The sequence below is a fragment of the Macaca thibetana genome, chromosome 18 (genome assembly GCF_024542745.1).
Source record: "Macaca thibetana thibetana isolate TM-01 chromosome 18, ASM2454274v1, whole genome shotgun sequence".
Lineage (NCBI taxonomy): Eukaryota > Metazoa > Chordata > Mammalia > Primates > Cercopithecidae > Macaca > Macaca thibetana.
The window spans coordinates 28,939,980-28,962,553 of record NC_065595.1 but is presented as its reverse complement, the minus strand read 5'-3'; the positions used below and the strand labels follow the sequence as shown (position 1 = coordinate 28,962,553).

The 22,574-nt window shown below is 41.8% G+C and overlaps 1 pseudogene; it reads right to left on the bottom strand.

Moving 5' to 3' along the window:
• Positions 1-544: 544 nt before the first annotated feature.
• The window catches only part of LOC126941086 (probable ribosome biogenesis protein RLP24), a 46,445-nt pseudogene continuing 24,415 nt past the window's right edge, over positions 545-22,574 (bottom strand).

The window sequence follows — 22,574 nt, the reverse complement described above, 5'->3', positions numbered from 1 at the left end:
ATTCTCCAAATTGGAAATTCTAGAGTGTAGGGTCACTCCAGGCAAAGATTATTCAGTTCTCATCCTCAACTACCTATCAGAAGGGTTAAACCAGGTCAAAACAGTCCAGCATAATTAGGTTTCATCAAACAATGTCATTATGCTCTTCTAAGATGCAAATAAACCAAACAGGAAATACTAAAATCAAAATAATATTTGACACTGTCATACAAATTGTCAGTTCCTTGTTGTATCCCCCTTCTATAACATTAATAAAGGGAATATTTTACTGCAGAGAATATTTTATTTTATACATCACTAGCCACGAATTTTTGCCATTAGTTATTATACAAATGCTGCCTAGTGCCATTATCCAAATGGCATAAGCATTTTATGTCCACAATTCACTTCTATAGTTTTAAGTAGAATTTTCATGATTTACGTAAGTACATCTATCAGTGAAGATTTAACACTGAGATGCAATTTAACATCTGTATATCTGATGTTTTTTGGAAAGATATATGTTAATCTCTTTTCATTTAAGTGATCTTACGTAAAAAATAAACTAATAATTTAGCAGTTCCAAGTCTCCAAAGGGCATTTTCAAGTGTACATAAAAGAAATGGTTACAGAGATGTTTAGGAAGCATCTTCATGTCCACATTCCCTTGTAACTGCTGTACCATTTTCTCTTCCAACTGCTTCCCTTGCCTGCAAGAGGGGCTCGGATAAGATGGATGTTTTGCTTGACTTCTTTGATATCCTGAACTTTCTGTAGCTCTTTATTCTTCTTCAATCTGTTCATTATACATTTAGCTTGGCATTTCTGTTTGATCTCTTCAACTCTCTTCGTGGCATCAATAGTTTTATTCCATAGCTCTTGCTGGTATGTGATAGGTTCATTTCTACATTTTTCAAATTCAAATGAATTATGTACTGTAAGTTTTTACCAGCTGCTTTCCGGAATGCTTTGGTCACCCAACTTTGCGAGGATTGCGCTTCTTTTTAAAGTTTTTATGACATTTAGATTTACAAAATCTGAACACCTGGCAATCATTTTGGACAAACATCAAGCCGTGGCCAGGGTAGATGGGCCCTGAATAGAAATAACGCTTTTTTTTTTTTTTTTTTTTTTTTTTTTTTTTTTTGAGACGGAGTCTCGCTCTGTCGCCCAGGCTGGAGTGCAGTGGCACGATCTCGGCTCACTGCAAGCTCCGCCTCCCGGGTTTACGCCATTCTCCTGCCTCGGCCTCCCGAGTAGCTGGGACTACAGGCACCCGCCACCACGCCCGGCTAATTTTTTTGTGTTTTTAGTAGAGACAGGGTTTCACCATGTTAGCCAGGATGGTCTCAATCTCCTGACCTCGTGATCCATCCACCTCAGCCTCCCAAGGTGCTGTGCTGGGATTACAGGCGTGAGCCACCGCTCCCGGCCAGAAATAACACTTTTGATATGCATGTTGAACCCATGTGGGTTTCCACTGACCAAAGGCGAACTTGAGAGTGGCTGTATATTACTATTTAAAAAATCCAAATTCCTGTTCCTCACATATAAAGTTTCTTTACAATCCAGCACCAGTTCTCTACCAACATAATTTTCTACCCTGCTGTTTCTCGAGATTGAATTCAGTCCAAGCATTCTGGCCTCCTTGATGTTTGCTGCACACCCCAACTATGTTTCCTCTTTAGTAACCTTGCCCTTGCTGGTCACTTAATTCAGGTCTCTGCTCAAAGTTACCCCAGGGAGGTTTTCCCCTGACTCATTTATATTCTTCTCTATCACCTTACACTGTATTGTATATCTATTAGTTTGTAATCTACCTCCTTCACTTGAACATCAACTCCATGACTGCAAGGACTTCACTGTTTTGATGAATCTGGATGGATGGATGGATGGATGGATAGATGAGCTCTAGGTGAGTTGCTCCATTCTTTTTAGTCCTGATTCCTCCCTGACTGATGATGTCTTCTGGACCAGTTTTTTTTCTTTTTTCCCTCTGTGCCTCTGTGTTTGCATCTGTGAAATGAGCGGAAATTTCAAGCCGTGGGGTGGGTAGATTGTTAATGGCAGGCCTATTGGTTTCCTTCCTTTCCCACTGCTTGGGTGGCTTTCTACTTCATGCATCAGGCCAGCCTGTTGCCAGGCAGGATAGGAAGCTGGACTATGTGCAAGTGCTGACTAATGCAGGCATCTCTCACCTTATCCCTGAGATGAAAAGCCAGCTCAGGCAGCCCGGGGCAAACAAACACATGGAGTCAGCAAAGACCTCTTCTGGGCTTGCATCTTTTCAGCACCCTTCCTACTTCTGTTGACCCACTTCCTACCAGGAACATAATGCAATCCTGATACCGTGTGCTTTCATCCTAAGAGGGTGGATTACAAAATTTAAATCATCCACAACTATCCAGTAAATATTTATTCCTCTTTCAGGCATCTTTGCATGGATTTCACAAAGAACAGTCTATTTTCACCCTAAAACCATACACTCCTTTTGTTCAGGTCCAGCTTTTTCACAGCTGTGTGAGTTAGGGCAGGTGTCTCTACCTTTCTGAGCCTCAGTTCTTTCCTCTGTAAGATGTGAACACTAAGACTCATCTCATGTCGTTGCCATGACAGTTAAATAAAGTTAGAAGTAGAAGGTACCTGACACAATGCATACAGCAGCCCCACAATAGGAAAAGACTGCAGAGAGAGGGCAGTGGATAACTCAGTGAGATTTTGGTTCACCTTGACTTTCTAGAATCCTTTAAATTTCCTCTGTATGCTATTTCTGTTCAAATAAGTAGCCAATCTTGCTTATGAGCACGGAATTGGGAAGTGCTAGAACTGAGGCTGAGATAAATTGAAAACAATAGTTAAAAACATTCATGTTTTCACAAACCTGGATCCATTTCAGCAGAGCCTATAGCCTGCACACTGTTGGCCATTGGAAAAGTTGTTGGGCACACGGCCTGGCTTCTTTCTCCCACTACCCGTCATGCTTTCCCTCCAGGGTGGGGTGAGCCTGCTGCAGAGTGGGGGCTGGCCTGGACTTCATGTCCCTAATCTGTAATCCTAGCCTGGCTCTGGAGGAGGGGACTCCCCTCTTTCCATCCCCACATGGCAGGGATGAGGATGGAGGTGGGAGTACAGCTTGCTCATTCATGATGATATGTACCAAGCCTGTGAGAAATGGAACAGAATGAACACACACAGCTTGTCCTTCATGGAGCTCCGCTCTTCCTTACCTTTCTCTTCCTTACCTTTCATGGTTTGAGCTCCTTTGTGTCTGTGAGGTGGGGTGGTTTGGGGCTTCTGCCAGGAAACAGATGGAGTCTTGCCAACACCTCTGCTGAATGCTGGAGTTTGCCGGCAGAGGAAAACCTGTGTTGAAAGGCCAGGAATCTGCAGTTTCCTGTATGTGGGTGAACAAAGCAGTTTTGTTTACCTGGAGAACTAGTTTTAGAGCCCATGGAAACCACAGTTTTTGGGGCAGAGTTACTCTGAGATGTCCAGTCAGACCGAGGGCTGGGAAGTCCCTGGATCTCCCAGAAAGGGAGGCTGGCTTTTGGGCCGGGATGAGGAGTCTGGATTCCAGCCAAGGGGAGAAACGAGAGAAGTCAAAAAGGAGGCTGAGGCATCAAACTGATTTCCCCCTCAGGGCTTTTGCCTGTGTGCTCTCCGCAGTGCTCTCCCTTCTCCACGTGCGTGGCTTCCTCCTCCCTCTGGTCTTGCCCTCAGTGCACCTTATCCCTGAAGCTTGGCTGGAGTCCCTCTTTCCTGACATCCAGTGCCCCCTAATTCCTATCTCTACAGTGTCCCCAACTGTTTCCTTCGTATATTCAACATGTCTATGGAGGTCTAAGTCAGCATCTGGCAAATAAAGAATAACTTTGATCCAATTAATTTTCCAATTCATCAATGTATCTACTTTGTAATCAATTTCCAGAATATAACAAAGCTGTCTCAATTCAACATAGACTGTAGAAACCAAGCAATTCATGGGCTAAAGCTTTCATTTGGCAAAAAGAACATTAATATGAGGGCCTGGGAAGTGTGTCCTCCTCTTGTTGTAAAGAAATGCTGCTTATCTTCAGGTATAGAATTCTCACTCAAGGCCTATCTGTGTGGTCAAATGCGGGCCACTTTTGTAAAGTCATTATACATTTAGTGTGCAAGGCGTTACAATCATCATTTTACTTGAAGCCTCCCCCAAGCAAATGATGAAGCCCATTATCAGCGGGACAAGATTAACTTATTTTTACAAGAAACATATGGCAAACTTAGGTGGAGTGAAAACGTCTCGCTTTAACCACCCATGTGTGTTTATAATGAAATAATTTTAAAAAGAAATGATGTAGCCATGTTAATTGCTGGGTTTGTATGTTTTACCAGGCTGGGACAATTTCTAAACACAGTAATCAAATTAATCACAGCAAGATTTTTCCGGTTCGGTAGAGAAGGAAAGCAGGCAAACAGGCCACACAACTAGCTCTTCCATGGACCATTATTGTTTTTTCTTTGTTTGGGTTTTTTTTTTTTTTTTGTTTTTTTTGAGAGGGAGTCTCACTCTGTCACCCAGGCTGGAGTGCAGTGGCACCATCTTGGCTCACTGCAACCTCTGCCTCCCGGGTTCAAGAGTTCTCCTGCCTTAGCCTCCTGAGTAGCTGAGATTACAGGCACGCACCAGCACTCCCGGAAAATTTTGTGTTTTTAGTAGAGATGGGATTTCACCATGTTGGCCATGCTGGTCTCAAACTTCTGACCTCAAGTGATCCACTCGCCTCAGCCTCCCAAAGTGCTGGGACTACAGGCGTGAGCCACTGCACCTGGCCCCATGGATCATTATTGATCACCTGCCATGCCAGACATTTTCTAGGGGTTAGGAATTTAGCAGGGACAACAGAGATAAACCTGTCTGCCCTATTGGAACTTTCATTCCAGTGGGGGAGACAGACAATAACAAAATAAATAAAGTGTACAATATATTAGAAGGTGACATGTGCCGTGGAAAAAAGCAGCAGAAATGGGGCGGGGTATGCCCTTTAAAATGGGCCCATCAGCGTGGCACTTAGGTGACATTCAGGCAAAGATTAAGAGGTCAGGGGGAGGGGCACGCTAAGCAGAGGGAAAGGCCAGTGCGAGGGTCCAGGTGTGTTTGAAGAAGAGCAAGGAGACCAGTGTGTCTGGACGGCAGTGAGCCAGGGGCCGAGGTGGGAGGGTTGGGGGTAGGAAATGAGTCAGGGAGGGAAGGGGTGCTGAGCACCAAGGGCCTGCATCCAGTGGAATAATCTATGTGCTTTATTCTGAGTGAAATGTGAAGCCAACCCAAGGTTTCACAGAGGAACTACATGATCTGACTCACAGTTTTAAAAGATTCCCAGAATGAATCATTTGACAGCCTGTGTTAGTTTGGCCAAAACACTCAAGTCAAAAAAAAAAAAAAAAAAAAATGGCTTGCAGGCAAGGTCACCCCTAGGTGTAGTGGGGAGTCAGATGCAGATTCCTGTACGTGACACTAACACCACTACCCCTTAAAACCTCTGTGTTTTACTCTCAGGAATGTCAAAAGTTAAAATCAAGGGTGAAGGGGTTACAGGCTCTGGAACTATTTCCGCTCCAAGAGGCCCAAATTCCTCACCTTCCTTTTTTAAACTTCCCTGATTGAAGGAAGAAGGTGGAACTCGGGGGTGGGTCAGGGGAGCTCAAGCTGGAATCTTCATGCTAAAGTCCTGCCAGGATGCTCCTGGTCACAGCAGACCTCACCCTAGAGGATCTTATGCTAAGATTGCCTGAGTTACCCTTCTCTTCTAAATGTTTGGTATTGATGCCTTTATTTATTTCATGGCCTGTGAGCAGGCATTTTTATAAAACCTGGGGCACTCTGTCTAACATGGGATGTTTGAATTATTTTAAAGTTTGAGAAACAGCCAGGGAGATGTGATTTGGATACAAAATGGACTCTCAGGTGTTTTTGATTTGTCACGAAGACAATAAAGCAACAGCTCTTGGACCAGACTTTTCCAACAAGTGGAAATAGGACAATGTTGGATGTCGTCAGTGAAGCAGAAGTATCCAAAGGCTTGGGGAGAACAGATTTATTGTAGGAGACCGGCTCACCCACTCCCCAACTGCATCCCCACAGAGGGTCCAGAGGCCACTTCCTTTCCCAAGGCTGCTGAGACACACTTGTGAGAGGAAGCCCAGCATCCTTGAGTAGCTCTGTAGTGGGCCAGAAGTGGCACTGGGCATGGCTGCCATTGGATAGGACTCTGACTGTAGTGGTGATGATGAGAGGGGCTGGCAGGGACCAAGAGGCACTATTTAATTGCCAAAGGCAAGATGGGTGTGGCTACCGTAAAGGTTATCAGAGCAGAAGTGGTCATCAGAATAGTATTGAGGAGAGCAAAAACCACCTGGTAACCATCAAGCAGGCTATCTGGAGCCAGAAGACTGCTTATTCAAGGAATTTAGAAGTAATTAGACCTCCCTATTATCTAAAGTCTGCACCTGGTTCCAGGCCTCTTTTCAACTTAAAATTTATAAGTAACTAGAATTTCCATACATCTCTAGAATCCATGCCTGCTGAAACTCATTGTGTAACTCCTGCTGACATTAAGGCACCAAAATGTCTACAAATGAAATCATTTATCATGCAAACTACCATTTAGCTCCCACTTTAAGGTCCATAAATACGCTTAAGGAAAAATCCGCAGGCTCACTCAGTCCTGTCTCTCTGAGGAGCCCCGCTGCACTCTTCTGCAGCATTCTTTCTTCTTAATAAAACTTTCCTTCTTCAAACCTATACTGTCATCAGTAAATTCTCTTATTAACCCGTGAGATGACCACTTTCCAATGCTAGGGCTCTGACACCTCGCCCAGCAAGTATGACCCACAGAAATCACTGTCTTGGCGGTTGATCATGATATTCCTTGAGCAGAAATAGATGGGCAGACTAAAGCAGTCTCACCTGTTGCATAGATGGAAAAGCTCTAGATCTGGCTAATGGAATCACCACAATAGTAGGTCCTAGCCCCTCACCCAATTCATAGATTTGAACCAGTTCACAGACTCAGCACCTCTGGAAGAGAGGAGGACCAGTCTCCATAAGGAGATCCTGCCACATAGCCAACAATGTACACTGTCAGTTGTCCTCCCAACCTTCTGGCAAGGACCTGTGGCTGTTTATTAGGGTGACTGTTAATGAGGGAAGGAAATATAACCAGACTTTGGGGGAAGTCCTGGACACTGGAGACCCCAAACTGTGCTACTGTCACTACTGTCTGCCAGTTATGTGAACAGTGGAGTTTGGCTCTGGTTCTTCTCTTGGTTCTTCTCTTGGTTCTTCTCTTCTCTTGGACCTGGAGTGTTCTACAAATCTACCCTGGGTTATTTCTCCAGTTTCAGAAGCCAGAGTTGGAAAGGAAATGTCATCAGTGTGGGCAGAGGTCCCATACTGGTTAGAACCCTTTAGCCCATCATCTTTCAGTTTCCCAGGTGCTGGGTGCCCAGTGCTCAGGGTACTTCCCATACACAGATGGTCACACACAGACGGTGATGTCTGAGGGGCTGTGTGTGAAGAGGTCAACCCACTCTGGTTGTCTTGCTGCTTGCCCATAGGGCCTAGCATGCTACACAACTGAGGCTGAGGCAGGGACTCTGGTGTAGACCAGAGCAGGCAGCGAAGGGCAAGGAAGAGAAAACCAGTCTCAGTTCTGCCATCACTTCCACATGGCTTCCTGGGCACATTCCTTTGTCTTTCTGAACTTTGGTTTACTCATCTCTAAGAAGAGAAGTCGAGTTTGAAGTCACTGATTCTTTGGCTGCATATTGGGGTCACTCAGGGAACTTAAAAAGGATGAATACTTAAGCCCTACGCTAGAGATTTTGATTTAATTGGTCTGGGGTGGGGGCCAGGCACTGATGTTTTTATATCTCCTCTGGTGATTCAAATATGTATTCAGGGGTGAGCCCTGCTGGCTGAAGTCTCCCCGAGGTCTCTTCCAGCTTCGACAGGAGGAGTCTACAAGTTATTCCTTCACTGACAGAGAGAAAGAGAGTCTGACACATTTGAAATTAAAGTTACAAAGACCCTTTGGAGGAGAAAAATCTGAAAACCTCTGTTTCTAAAATTAAAACCTGCCACCGTTGTTCTCCGTGGGAAAAATTTGACTGGTCAGAGCACAGGGCAGCTGGGTTGAGGAACGGTCCTGCTACGGTCTGGATGTTGGTATCTCTCCCAATTTATACGATGGAATCTAATAACCAATGTGATGGTATTGATAGGTGGGGCATATGGGAAGTGACTAAGTCGTAAGGGCTCCATCCTGGTGAATGGTATTAGTGCCCTTATAAAAGAGGCTTGAGCAAACCCCACTCCCCCTGCACTATGTGAGGACACACAGAAGGCACCACCTATGAGAAACAGGCCTTCACCACACACCAAATTTGCTGATGCCTTGATTTTGGACTTGCCAGCCCTGAGAACTATTAGCAATAAATTTCTATGATTTATAAATTACTCATCTTAAGGTATTTTGTTATAGAAGCCTAAGCAGACTAAGATAAGTCCAAATCAGTGTTTGGCTGCTCAAAGATTTGTTCATAGCATGTGCCTGTGTCCTAGACATAGGTCAAAATCTGCCCTTGGGTGTAATGTGCATCTTGCCATACCCCGATATTATATTATAGACTCAGAAAGATACCCATCCCTTCTGCTTACTGATGGATGCTCTAACTTCTGTGTCTTATTCCTGCCTTCATCTTTAGCTAGCCTTTGATAAATAGTTGTTCCTATTCTGGGAATGGTAGAATTGGTTCTGGCTTCTGAGCCTGACTTAAATACACAGTAGCTGTGTGCCCTTGAAGAGATACATTTTTCTCCCTCGCATCAATTTCCCCATCTGTTAAACCTCTGGCCCCACGGTGTCTTCTGGATAAAATGCTCTATGCTAATGTAATGTTATGAAACTCTGCTGATCCATCTGGAGTAGAAAGCTGAGCTGCCTTCCTGAAGCAAAATGGAGCCCAGACTTTTGCAAACTGATTATTCTCACAGGTACCAGAGGTGGATTTGTGGGGAGCATCTTTCCAACTTAGTCCACCCCAAAAGAACTGTCTCTTCTTTCCACCTAGCCCAGTCAACAATGAACCCAGCTTTGAAGCATTTGTAGCAAAGGCTGCTAGGTGGTGCTGTTTCCCCAGATTTGCAGGGAATCTGCGTTTCAGCAGATGGCTGTTGAAGAATTAACAATTAATGTCCACTGTATCAGCCAAAGCTGGCAGAAAATATGTTATACTCCAGAAACTACAGAGAGCTGAGATTGCTCAAAGACGTTCGGCTGTCAGCTTGGTCCTCTGCTGGCCAAAAATGTAATCCATCCTCACATTGGTCCCATAAATAAGGGACATTGATCACAAGGGTAAATAAGGAATATTATAATGAATTATTTGTATGCTTATTTTCTCAGTCTTATTGCATTTTATTCTGAAAGTTTTTCCTCATATTTTAATTAGAAAACAATCATTACTGGGCTAGAGGGTGATTATAAGGTAACCAATTCTGATGTGAGTTCACTTTGCGACTCCTTAAAAAAGGAAACCACCAGATGAAACACACGGGCGGCCTCTCCGAATCCGTATGGACGCTTGCAGGGTATCACAAACCGAGGCGTGAGGGCTGTGGTAGCAGGCAGATATCTTCTGTTTTCCTAACCTTTATTTTTCTACAACAAGGATGTTTGAGTCAAGAGCTTGAACACCGCAGATGTCTTTGTCTTCATCAAAAGGCAAAGACATCCTTTGTCACACAAAAGGAGAGTTAGGGAAGCCAGTAAAAGGGAAGGGCAAAGAGGTCGTGTGGCACATTCTCAGTGCTGCTTCTTGCATTTTTCCCCCTTAGTGTTTGCAACCTTCATTCCCACTTTTTCCAGTCCTGCCTTGCTGGGTCCTGAAAGGTAAACTCCTTCTAATGATGACAGAGCACAATGGGAGGAGGGCACCGTAAGATTCTGCTCTCCTGCGTGGATCCTGACGACCTTCTTTGCTTGTAGATATGGCCACATTGTGGGTAGCCAGTGGTGCAGTGGCCGGGTTGATTAGCAGAACCACAGGATTCTCTTGCGGGCATTGGTCACACTCTGAAATATAAAACCTGTGCCTTCCGCAGTGTGCCCCTTCCCCTTACTTTTTGGTTCCCAACTTCTTCCTTGCCCAGAAATAGCAGTCTGTCAAGTTTAAGTTATTAACTGCTTCACCCTTCCTCTGCCACACTGTTTGCTGCTCACTTTTGCAGGCTGGAGAGAAAAAGAATGAAACCTATGTATTTCCCTCAAGTTTCCCTCCTAGTTAAATTTTGCTTTTCATGAATTCATGGTGCACATAGTTTAGATTTAGAAAAATATTCCCAGTGCCAACTCCTCTGGTGTGCATTGTTTTTTAAAAGCACACATTTTCAATCAACAGCATCAACAACTCAGAACCCAGGCTGGTGGAGAAGGGTGAGTAAGGGGCTGCCCACGGGGAAGCAGAGCATCTTCCCTCATGGTAGGGAAAGGCAAGGCCCCTTAACCCAAGGTGCCAATTACTATTTTAACCGTCCTCCCCCACTGCCCAAGAGGCAGCTGGAAAGGAATCAGCACGCCGGGAGTTCCCAGAGTGTCTCGCTGGCTCCCCAAGGCTTCCAGGCATTTGCCCATCTGGTGAGGCCTCCGGAGCAGGGGGGCTAATTAGGCGTCATCTGGCCACCTGAGAAGGCTTGGCGGGCCTCCCCTGGCTTCCCCCTCCTCCAGGCAGGACTCCGCTCTGACAGCTGCGGATCTCTGGAGTTGGTTTGGTTTAGCAGCTGCCCTGGCTAATTATTGGATAGCAGGGTCCCCAGGTGGCTGCCTCAGACTGGAGGGGGTGGGGTGGGCAGAGAGAGGGTTGAAGAACAGAAAGGGGCAGGGAGGGGAACGATATGAGGTGTAGTGAGAGAGTGATCTGAGGAAGAAACAGAGCAGATGGATAAACATTCAATTCAAATCTCAGGGGCTGGAAGATGAAGGGGTTTCCTTACTCCTGGAGGGATTCGATCCCATAGGTGGGCCCCCCCATGAGAAAACACCAGCCCCTATGCACACACCTCCTGCCACACCATGATATTCTGGATTCATCCCCATTTCTTCCCTTTTAGCACCGTCCTCTGCCTAGACTTACTCCTTCAGTTCAGGAACTAATCGAGAGTTTTTCATTAAGAGAACATGGTCTTACAGTCCTAATTTGGGGTGGGGAGGGTGGGTGTGCAAAGCTTTAGAAAGACGATGTTGTATACAAAATTATTGTTTACTACTGTTGGAATTTGAGGCCTCCAGGCATGTAGGTATTTTAACCCTGCTGTCCCTAAACCATGACAAGTGCCCAGAGAGTTGAGCACTCGTAGACAAGTCGGTATGCCCTCCACTTTTGGGGTATTTTCTCTTTGTCTTCTGGGCAGGCACCCCATGACATGGGACAAATAGGAAGAATTTGGGGATGAAATAAGAGGAAGTAGAATAAAATCTACAAGGGGCTGGATTGCAAAAGACGCTATTTCCAGGTCACTGAAATCCTGCTGTCAGTTTGAACCTTCACTTGCTAAGCACCTAGACTGAGACACTGAAACACTGAATTCCATAGTTTTCTCTTTTGTAATGTAGGATTATTTGAAGCGATAAGGTGGGGGTGGGAGGGGTACTCCCTGGACTGGGTCAAAATGAACTCCAGTTTCATTTCTGGTCCTGTTATATCTGTGGTATGTTGCTTTGGATTAAGCCATCGCATTTCCTCTCCAGTCCAATGTTCCTGTCTTGACAATGAAAATGTGAGAATGCTTTCTTCAGTTTGCCAGAACTTAACCATTTTCTGAGAATATTAGAAGTTAGAATTTTATGTTTCTCTATTTTGTTGAACTGTACCCAAGAGGGAATGGCTTTCTCTGTCCCCTTTACCCCCAAACTGCCATTGTGAGACTCAAGGTCATTTTATACTGGGAAAGGAAAACTACTGGATGGAGAACAGCTGGTTTGAGACTCATCACATGTGCCCCAAACATCAGAAAGGTGGGAGCTCTGCAGATGTGCAATACTTGTTGACAGCTGTAGTAATAATTGGAAGGGTGGTTGGGATTTTCGTGATGGCAGGAAGATAATCTTGTTAAGGTTTTGACATCTTGTCTGGTTCCCTCACAACTGCCTACCCATCCCTTGCAATTCCAAGGCTGAGACGGGAAGCCTTGGGCTGGGATAGAAGAATTCAGAGATTTGAATCCATCAAGCAAGATTCACAATGAGGAACAATTCTCTTCAGAGAACTAGAGCACTTTGATTCCATTAGCTAGAGACTGCAGTCATCTTTGTCCCCAACTCCCTAAAGCTCTCGGGGCATAAATCCCAGACACAGAGAATGGACCTAGTGGGAGTAGAAAGGAAAGCAAATGAGGGGCTTCTTTATACTAACTGGTGTCAACTTTCAGTGGGGTGTAAAATAGTAGAGATTGAATTTCTTCAGTTTGGGGATAAGAGTCATTGTTTTAAATTAGTCTGGGACCAAGATAGACCCCAGAAGATAAATGTTACGTTTTTCTGCAGGTCACTAAACATCCTAGCTTTGTGTTACAGCTCCAGTAGAAAATGATCAAACCTCTCATTAAAGTCTATAGTTCTTCTGGGGAACTCTAAGGCCTGTGAGAGTTGATTTGATCCAGCTTGTCACTCCGGTAGGTTCCCCTCCAGCGTCTCTGAGGACTGGAAACCCATTGTTTACTTGACTATCCCTCAATAGAAGGAACCCAGTACATTCCATCGTGGGCAGTTCAAGTGCTTAGAGGACTGTTCCTTATTTGGAGCTGAAACCCCTTCCTTGAAACTTCTGCTCACTAATCCCATTTCTACCCTTTGGAGCTACACAGTTAGGGTCTGCCAATGGAAAGCACAGCAAGAAACTGGGATAAATGTAGTCCCCTTTTCAGATGAAAGCCCTTCAGATAGTTGAAGCCAGTTATCACGTTCTTTAAGTCTTCCTTTGTACAAAATGCACATTTCAAGTGTGAAAAGAAGCTATAAATACTCTCAATATTTCCAATAAAGGGAAATTAATATAAGGCAATTATATTAATTAATTAATAATAGTAATTAAAAAATTAATAAAGGCAAAAGTGAGAAAACCCAAAGATTAGTAAGTTCAGGAAGTGACTTCCATTCCTACAGCTGGAGAATGAATAAGAAGTGTCCTGTTGCCTGGAATCCCAGTGGGGTGGGGGTGGGGATCACCCAAAGCAGAGTGGCAACTGTGGCAGAGGTACCATGGACAGCGTTGGTATTGCCAAGGGGTATTGAGCTGCTGGTGCTAGGACATCTGAAGGGGCACTGCCTGGCTAATGCTGGGACCACCGTGGCTGCTGCTGGCATCACTAACATGCAGCATCTCAGCAGGTGAGGCTGGCACTGGCTCCAAGGAAGAGGTTTTCCATGCAGACGTGGAAACTGCCAAAAGACCTTGGACATGAGCTGCCACCTGCTGCTGGAAGGATGTGGAGAGAACATGGATTCAGGAAGAGAGCTGCTTCTTCCCTCCTCCCATATTCCAGTTTCTTGCTGTGCTTTCCATTGGCAGACCCTAACTGAAAACCACTGGCAAGAGACTTGCAGAAATTAACTTTCCAGAGTCCCAAGGCCTCTAGATTACAGAGAAGAGGACAGAAAAGAGGGAATGGGGCCTGAGACAAATACCTTCATAGTGTTCTTCCCAAAGTGTAAAACCAATCATTGAAAACTAGACTCTACATAAGACCGGAATAAAGCCAAGTGATGTAGCTAGCCTCACCCTTGCATTGACAGTAAAGTGTTATTAAAATCAAATACGTGTGGCATAAACACTGTTCGCAGTTACTGAGCTTGCAGTCAACAACATCCTTTATTTACATGAAGCAGGTGAGGCAAAACCTGTATTTTTGAAAATGAGTGTTTGACTGAAGTACAAGTCTCTAGTGGATATACTTGTGTATTATTTTTCTCTCTTTCCTGGCATACTGCCTCTTTCTTCTGGTAATGGTGCCCTTCTTTTTCCCTTGGGGAAATTGCCCGCTTCCATCCATGTGGCTGTCTCTCAGTCACATGACTCCAGGAGCCCTGATCACACGGGAGGGCACAAGAGACAAACTCTGAAACTTGAGTAGAAACACTGAGGGACAGATGGATGGTGGATCTGAAGCTGTATATGGCAGTTCCCTGCAGATGCAGTCTTTGGGCTGTCTACTGACATCCTGAAGCTACTCTGATTCTTGGCATTCTCAGGATCTCGTTGTTCACTTTTTCTGCTGTTGCATTCACTGCACAGTCTTCTTCCTACAAAATCTTTTCTTGCTTTGGTTAGCCAGGGTCTATTTCTGTTGCTTGCACCAAAGAACCTGGAATGACATGTGGTCTACTTACTTATCTTCCCTATGTGTGAGAAGACACCATCTGGCTTAGGCGAGAGCTATCAAATACTGACCCTCCAGCCAGCATACCACCTATTCCTCCATCTTTCTATCCTCACAAATATTAGAAGCATAATGAGTTATGGCCAACCTAGAAAGTAAACTTATGGTGATATGCTGGAGAGATTTGTCCTTATTGCAGTGGAGTTTTAAAATCTGTGATGCAGATAAATACATGGAAAAGGATTTTCCCGCAGTCATCTTGATGTGGTTATTTTGATTTGGTCATATCAAAATGGATGCCTCAAAATAGCTTATATTTTATATCAAAATATTTCTTAAAATGTATCATTTTTTATCCTCTAGTAATGGATATCTCAGAGCCCTGTCCCATTCCTGGGCTTGACCTGACTGCATTTCTAAAATAGCTCAGAAATGGAATAAAGATCAGGAATGAAGTTTGTGTGTAGTTGTGTTAATTGCTACTTTAAATAGTTTCTTAACATTAAGTTGTTTCTTAGGGCTGTCAACTTGTCTTCAAAATGACTGCATCAAAATATCATGTGTCTAATTTCTATATAGTCATATGAGTAATAAAAATGTGCCAAATATACGAGCTGTCTCTCCAGAGCAAGAAGAGCACCCCTCCATCACTGCACACTGCTTCCTAGGTGGACAGAATTGAATGTATAAATAGCCTATATCTCCAGATAGTCAACTAGTTAAGAAACTCTTCACTATCTAACCATCTTTCAATCTGTGTGTATCTATATTGTCCATAGGGATAGTTTGAGGATGACTTCTTGAAATTGCAACCCAGAAAACTGTGTTGACGTCCCATGGTAACTTCTCAACACGGAAACAAAGTTAGTTTGGTAAAGCTTATTTTATAAGAATTATGTTGGCACAAGTAATTTTGTTTAGTAGTTATCTTTTAAATATTAAAATATATTTAAACTTTTAAAATTTTGCTGGGCATTGATATTTTACAACTTTATGTAATACAACCATTCCATGCTTTTTAAAAAACTGGAGCATAGGCCGGGCGCGGTGGCTCACGCCTGTAATCCCAGCACTTTGGGAGGCCGAGGCGGGCGGATCACAAGGTCAGGAGATCGAGACCACGGTGAAACCCCGTCTCTACTAAAAATACAAAAAATTAGCCGGGCGCGGTTGTGGGCGCCTGTAGTCCCAGCTACTCGCGAGGCTGAGGCAGGAGAATGGCGTGAACCTGGGAGGCGGAGCTTGCAGTGAGCCGAGATCGCGCCACTGCACTCCAGCCTGGGCTGGGCGACAGAGGGAGACTCCGTCTCAAAAAAAAAAAAAAAAAAAAAAAAAAAAAAAACTGGAGCATGTTCCTGTTCTCCCTAATCCTACAATTCTCCCTGCAGCTGCTCCACAGTCCACACCTTTCTTTGGTGGAGTAGGATGAAAGTCATTCACTTGGTTCTGTGGACTTGAACTCATTTAGAGTGGCTAGGTTTTTTCTTATTGTCTTCTTACCTATCTCAGGTTTCAATTTCCTACTAACCGTATTTGTTCTAGCCATCCCAGTTTGGAGATTGCTTTCTTTGATAGAGAAAGCAATATAGAAGTTGAATTGTCCTGTTTCTCTCTGTTTGCTTTCAATATGACACCATTTGCCCCTAAGCACTGGGTTATTCCATTCCTCATTCTTCTTTCTGCTCTGAAACCAGTGCAATGCCCTCTTTTAGTGCTCTTACACTGTCCTGTTAAGTCTCAGTGCAGTTTGGGCTCCATTTTTTCATAGTATCATTATGGCTAGTTTGTATTGCTTTGTTATATGTGCCTCCTTTCATTATTTCGGGCATTTCTTAAAAAAAAATATGAGATCATTAGAGATATATTTGTAGAGCTGCTTCTTCTTCTTCTTTTTCTTTTTTTTTTTTTAAAAAAAAGCTTCGTTTTTTCCTTCATGATCAGTGTCATTTGTTATTATTCTGATTGAATTCTTTTCTGGGAACCTTCCTTCCTCTTTCAGACATTTTAACTTTTATAGTGTCAGGAGTGATACCCACCTTTTCTCTGAACTTTTAGAAACCATTTTTCCTAAGGCCTAGAGTTCATGTCTAATTGTGAGCAACACTTCTTTTTTCAGATGTTAGAAGTTCTAAAATAAAAAGCCAGGTTCAGTGGCTCACACCTGTAATCCCAGCACTTTGGGAGGCCAAGGCAGGTGGATCATGAGGTCAGGAGTTCGAGACCAGCTTGACCAACATAGGGAAACCCCATGTGTATTAAAAGTATAAATAAATTAGCCAGGCATGGTGGTACGTGCCTGTAATCCCAGATACTCAGGAGGGTGAGGCAGGAGAATTGCTTAAATCCAGGAGGTGGAGGTTGAAGTGAGCCAAGATCATGCCACTGCACCCCAGCCTAGGTGACAGAGCAAGACTCCATCTAAAAAACAATTTTTTAAAAAAAGAAGTTCTAAAATAATTATACTTTATCCAAGTGGATTTTTGACTATACTAGGCTGGTTGTGCCCACTGTGTTAATAGTAAGGTGATGAATTGTAGTGAGAGATCAGATCTGTGTTCAAATCTCTACAGACCTCCTGATGATTTTACAAAATCTACTTGATTTATCTGACTTGTCTAACAGGGTTTTAAAAAAACACAGTCAACTGTATAGCTTTGCAGGGTTGCCATTGAAACTGTAAGGTATATGAAATGTCAATAGCTCCATAAATGGTAGCAATTATTATTACTGCCTTATGTTTTTGATATTTTGGGAAACTTTCTTGCCCTAACATTTGTACTAGTATATGTGTAGAAGTTAGTAATATAATGTGAATAAGTTAAAGCTACAAGAGAGACATTAGGGTTTAAGTATAAATATATTGTTGGCCAATACACACTGGGCAATGGCTGGAACATTCTGTGTTCCCATTTCTTTATAAAACAATCTGAATTCATGAGGTTGTCACAAAAATTTAAATGAGTAAATATATGTAGTTGCTTAGACCATCACTTGGCATATATCCAGCACTTCATTTGCTCTTATTATTAACATGCCAAGGACTTGAATGTATGAACATGGAGTTGAGAATGCCAGCAGCACTAGCATTTTTATGTATGTAAGTCAGGATATATAAAAGAACACTGAGAAAACCTTAGAGATAAATAAGCGTATGGAAAATGAGCGAAAGAAAATCACTGAAAAGTGTTGACCAAAAAGTGTAAATTCATATCATACCATTGAGAAACATGGACATTTTGGAGGTGATGGATTTCGAGTCATTATACTGTAGAAGATTGGACCACAAAGGCAGCTAAGCATCAACCATCAATTTTGGGGTGAATCTTGCTGAATCATTGGAGCCATTGTCTGAGCTGCCTATACACAAGCCCCTGTCCTTTTATGGAACCAGAGGTGTGCACCATTCTCTAAGATGGATTTTCATGTACATATGGATTGTGAAAGGAAAATAAATCTTGGGGCCCCCAAATCACCAAGCTAAAGGGAAAGTCAAGCTGGGAACTGCTTAGGGCAAACCTGCCTCTCATTCTATTCAAAGTCATCCCTCTGCTCAGTGAGCTAGATGCATATCTGATTGCCTCATTTGGAAAGGCCAATCGGAAACTCAAAAGAATGCAATCATTTGTCTCTCACCTACCTGTGACCTGGAAACCTCCTCCCTGCTTTGAATTGTCTCACCTTTCTGGACAGAACCAATGTACATCTTACATATATTGATTGATGTCTTATGTCTCCCCAAAATGTATAAAACCAAGCTCTGTCCTGACCACTTTGGGCACATGTTATCAGGATTTCCCGCGGTTATGTCATGGGCATGCACTCTTAACCTTGGCAAAATATAATTTTTAAATTAACTGAGACTGTCTCAGATATTTGGGGTTCACATTTGGTAACAACAGGGAATCTGAGTAGAGATGGCCCTGACCTTTGACGAATCTTCTACTGATGCTTGGTACCGACATGAGCTAACTTTATGGCTCAAACCAATAGGATAATTTACTGAGGGCTGAGAGCACATCCCTCCAGAGAATCCCTAAGCTCCCCAAATTTGGTTGAGATCTAAAATTTATTTTGCTGTACAATTCCTCTTTTTTTTTGGAGTTTTACTTGCTTCCAACACAAGAAAGGGAAGTTTTTCCTGCTTCCACGATGATAGAAGGCAGGTAACTCCTTTTCCTTTATGAAGTTTGAGCTAACTTCTAACAGAGAAGATGAGTTGTTGTTTTTTTCCTGCTTCTAGGATGATAGAGAGTAGTCTTCAGCTTGACACCAATCCCTTCCTGAATTGGGGTCTGTCGTGGCTAAAGTAACTGAACTGGGGTTTGTCTTGGCTGACTTTAAGATTAAAAACCAGCTGATCTTATTTTCTCCTTACTATTAGAATGCTCAGTAATCATACAAGTTGTGCAATCATTTGTTTGTTTTGCTTAACTGGTTCTTTTTGTTGTTTATTTGTGTCTGTTTTTGTTGTTTCAGTCTTTTTCCCATTGGGTTTCATCAACTCTATCCAACTTGATCAAATTGAAGGGAAGTTCCAAATTATGGGGAGCAAGGCCTCTGAACTGGCTAAATTCCCACATACACAACAAAGGTGGTGTGGTGAGGGGAGAAAATGGCCAGCAAAAGGAAAAAAAAAAAAAAAGAGGAAATATTTTTTATTGTGACTACTTACGGGGCTTTATTTACATAACAAGGCCATCTGTTTGCTAGCTTGGCCTAACTGAAAAAGCAATGACTGTCACCCCATGCTGCAGTTTCATGGCTAAGGTTCTGCCTTCTTTTTTTTCACCACGAAAACCTGGTTTTGGTTCCTAAATCAAGCCTTTCTGGTTTGATACTTGGTACTTCTGAAATAGCAGCAGTTTGTCCTAGCTGAAATATAGTAACAAGATTTAAAAAGATTTGTTTAAAGGAGCTCAATGGTTAAAAGTCAGCTTAATTTAAAGCTAACATCCAAGATGTGCATGTGTATGTGTGTGTGCTTGTATATAAAAGGCCTTCATGTGTATTTTTTTTCTCGCCTAGGACCTTGTCCTGTTTTGAGCAAAAGTTTTTTCTTTTTAGTTGACAGAATTCTGTTTTTTTCATTTACTTATCCTGTCTCTCCTTTCTCTTGCATCCTCTGCTGCATAAGGGACCTAAAATAGTTTATAATAGCCTGGAATTCCTTAAAGAAAACAGAAGGCGCCAGGCTCCCTTTTGGGGAGAAAACTCTGTTTTTCCTTATGGAACCCCAAGAGTATAAATAGACAAGCTTGTCTCAACTCTTAAACGGTTTGCTTTTGTGTTGTGTTACATGACCTTTTTTTTGACTAAAATGTTATTCCAACAAAGACTATTCTTGGGTTTTTAAGGAAAAGTGTAGTTTTGACACTTAGAAATGTCTTTGTTTAAAAAAATTTTTTAAGTGCACTGTGAAAGCATCACATGGTCTACTCTCATACTAATTCTCCCTCTTTAGAGACCCAGGATTCAGTGTGGGCTCTACCCAGAGCCCAGAGATCTGGTTAAAATGTAGGTAGTCCCTATCTAAATAAAATTGGTCTCCTTATACAATGCTATGATAGATTTCTATAATTTTATGTTTAATTGACATCCATCTTTAATCTCCTTCTAGCACCACGAGACTTTTTCTCTTTGTACCTTGAGATGTAAATTTTGCTATCTGATTTTTCATCTAAGAGTTGTTTGCTTCAGTATGCAGATTTAGGGCCATATAGCTGACAACTGCCAGGGTAATGAAACAGGTTATTAAGAATTTGCAAGTCTAAGATAGGAAAAAAAAGGAGGTCTTATGAATCTATAAGATGCACTTCTATCAGTATGCCTAATATATCTATATATTTATGTGTTGTGTACACAGTGTTTCACTACTAAAATATATATAAAATAGCTCTAATTAATTAGCTTAAAGAAAAATAAAAGCATTTAAATCAAATACTTTATCAAAAAAAAGGAAATACTAGTCAAATACTTTTTCAAGTTTATGTGACTAAGTAAACACTTTAATAAATAAGATAGCTTTAAAATTATCAGCCAAGTAATATTAGAAATGTCTTAATTGCCAGCATATATTTTTGTATTTATTTATTGATCAAGCAATTTCACACTTATCCCTGCCAAATACTGCAAGGTGTCAAAATTTGGCATAGCAGTTACAAAACTGTAAACCCAGCCCAAAACAGAAGGATCTTTGCTTGTGTAATTTTTAATGAATAAGACAATGATATTGGCCTAATGAAAACAGCTAAATCTTGAATTGTTTAGTAAAATAACCATAACTTCTAATCTTGTGGCTTTAGACAGTCTAGTCCTCGGGCAGGAAGGGGGTTTGTTTTGGGAAAGGACTGTTATCATCTTTGTTATCAGCTTACATATAAATTAAGTTTTTCCTAAAGTTAGTTCATTATTTGGTTACTTTCCAATAAAATATATTGTAGCAAAACATTCTTTTTTTAAAAAAGCATCCTTTTGAAAAAGGTGCATGATTTTTGCCTAATTCAAAGCTTATTTAAAAGTTATATATAAAACAAGGTAAAAGGAACCAAAAAATAAGAAAGATGGAAAGAAAGTTATAGAAGTAAAGAGGTAGATTTTGTCGAGAAAGCTTGAAGAGAAATAATTTTATATAAGAAAGAATCTTGTAGGGTAAATTTAGCCCTAGAATAAAATGACTGATTATTTAAGAAAGAGAGATGTTCAGGACAAACCAGAAAGTCAAAGCATGTCATGAATGGTCTGTGTAAGTCACAATAGGAGGATTTATTTTTTTAAAAAAACAAACACTTTTATATGATCAGGTTGTCTATAATTAAAGGGAAATTATAATGGTCTTTCTAGAGATTGGGTTTGATGTTTAAAAAAAACACTTATACACTAAAGAATTGATTAAAACAATGAAATTTTCTTAAGGTGTTGATTTAACAAACTGTGAGATTTTAATTTTTTTAACCCAAAGTTCAACTTTTATTGCATCTCACTGTTTTCAGTTTTTTTCTCCCCTTTTAAAAGGTGCAAAATAGTAATGCTCTCCTTCAACTCATTTCCAGCTCATGTAAGTTTTTTTCCTCAGGTTCTGTTTGTTGTGGCCTGATGCTAACAAAGTTTTCTTAAAGCTCTAAAGGAAATGTTTTCTTCCAACATAATATTCTGTGCACTGCAGAAAACATTTTCTTTTGCCTTTTGTTAACTGGCCTAACAGATTTTGCATTTTATTGAAATCATTCCTATGCCATTATTATTAAATTTTAGTTTACTTAGAAATCAACTGAGATTAAAAATTTTATTTTTATTTATTTTTGAGATGGAATCTCATTCTGTTGTCCAGACTGGAGTGCAATGGCAAGATCTTGGCTCACTGCAACCTCTGCCTCCTGGGTTCAAGTGATTCTCCTGCCTTAGCCTCTACAGTAACTGGGATTACAGATACACCCCACCACACCAGCTAGTTTTTGTATTTTTAGTAGAGACAGGGTTTCACCATGTTGGCCACTTAGGTCTCAAACTCCTGACCTCATGTGATCTGCTTGCCTAGGCCTCCCAAAGTGCTAAGATTACAGGTGTGGGCCACCACACCCAGCCAAAACACTTTTTTCTTTTAAATTAAGGTTATTACACTGTATATCTTTCTGTATGTGCTTTTAAAGTTTTTGTGACATTGAGTTACAAGGCTTCGACTCCTGGGTCTAAAAATGACACCAAGTCCTGCTAAATCTTAAAAACTGACAGCAACTAATGCTTCATCTTTAGGCCTGATAGAAGATGCCAATCAAAATAAAATGTGTTCCTGAGACATGGGGTCAGATATTAAAGCTATTTCAACTCCTTGAGGCCCAGGGAATACTGTGGAAGAGGTGGGCATGTGAGATTGTAAGGGTCGATTTTGAGAGACAAAATAAGTTCTGATTCTCTATAAATTGATCATTAATGTCAAAGGCACATTGATGTAAGACCAGCATATGGGTCCCTGTGGCAAATTAACAAGGTTTTCTTAAAGCACTAACTGACTCCTTAGCAAAGGTTTTAAGGTTATAAAAGGCCTAGGGAAGTTATATCTTATGGTTAAGATTAAAATTTTATAGATTATTTATAACATTCTGAAAAACAAATTTAATTGGCTTAATGCTGTTTTATCAGGGCTTATTGTTTGGAAATTTGTCTCTTCTCTGAAAGGATGAAA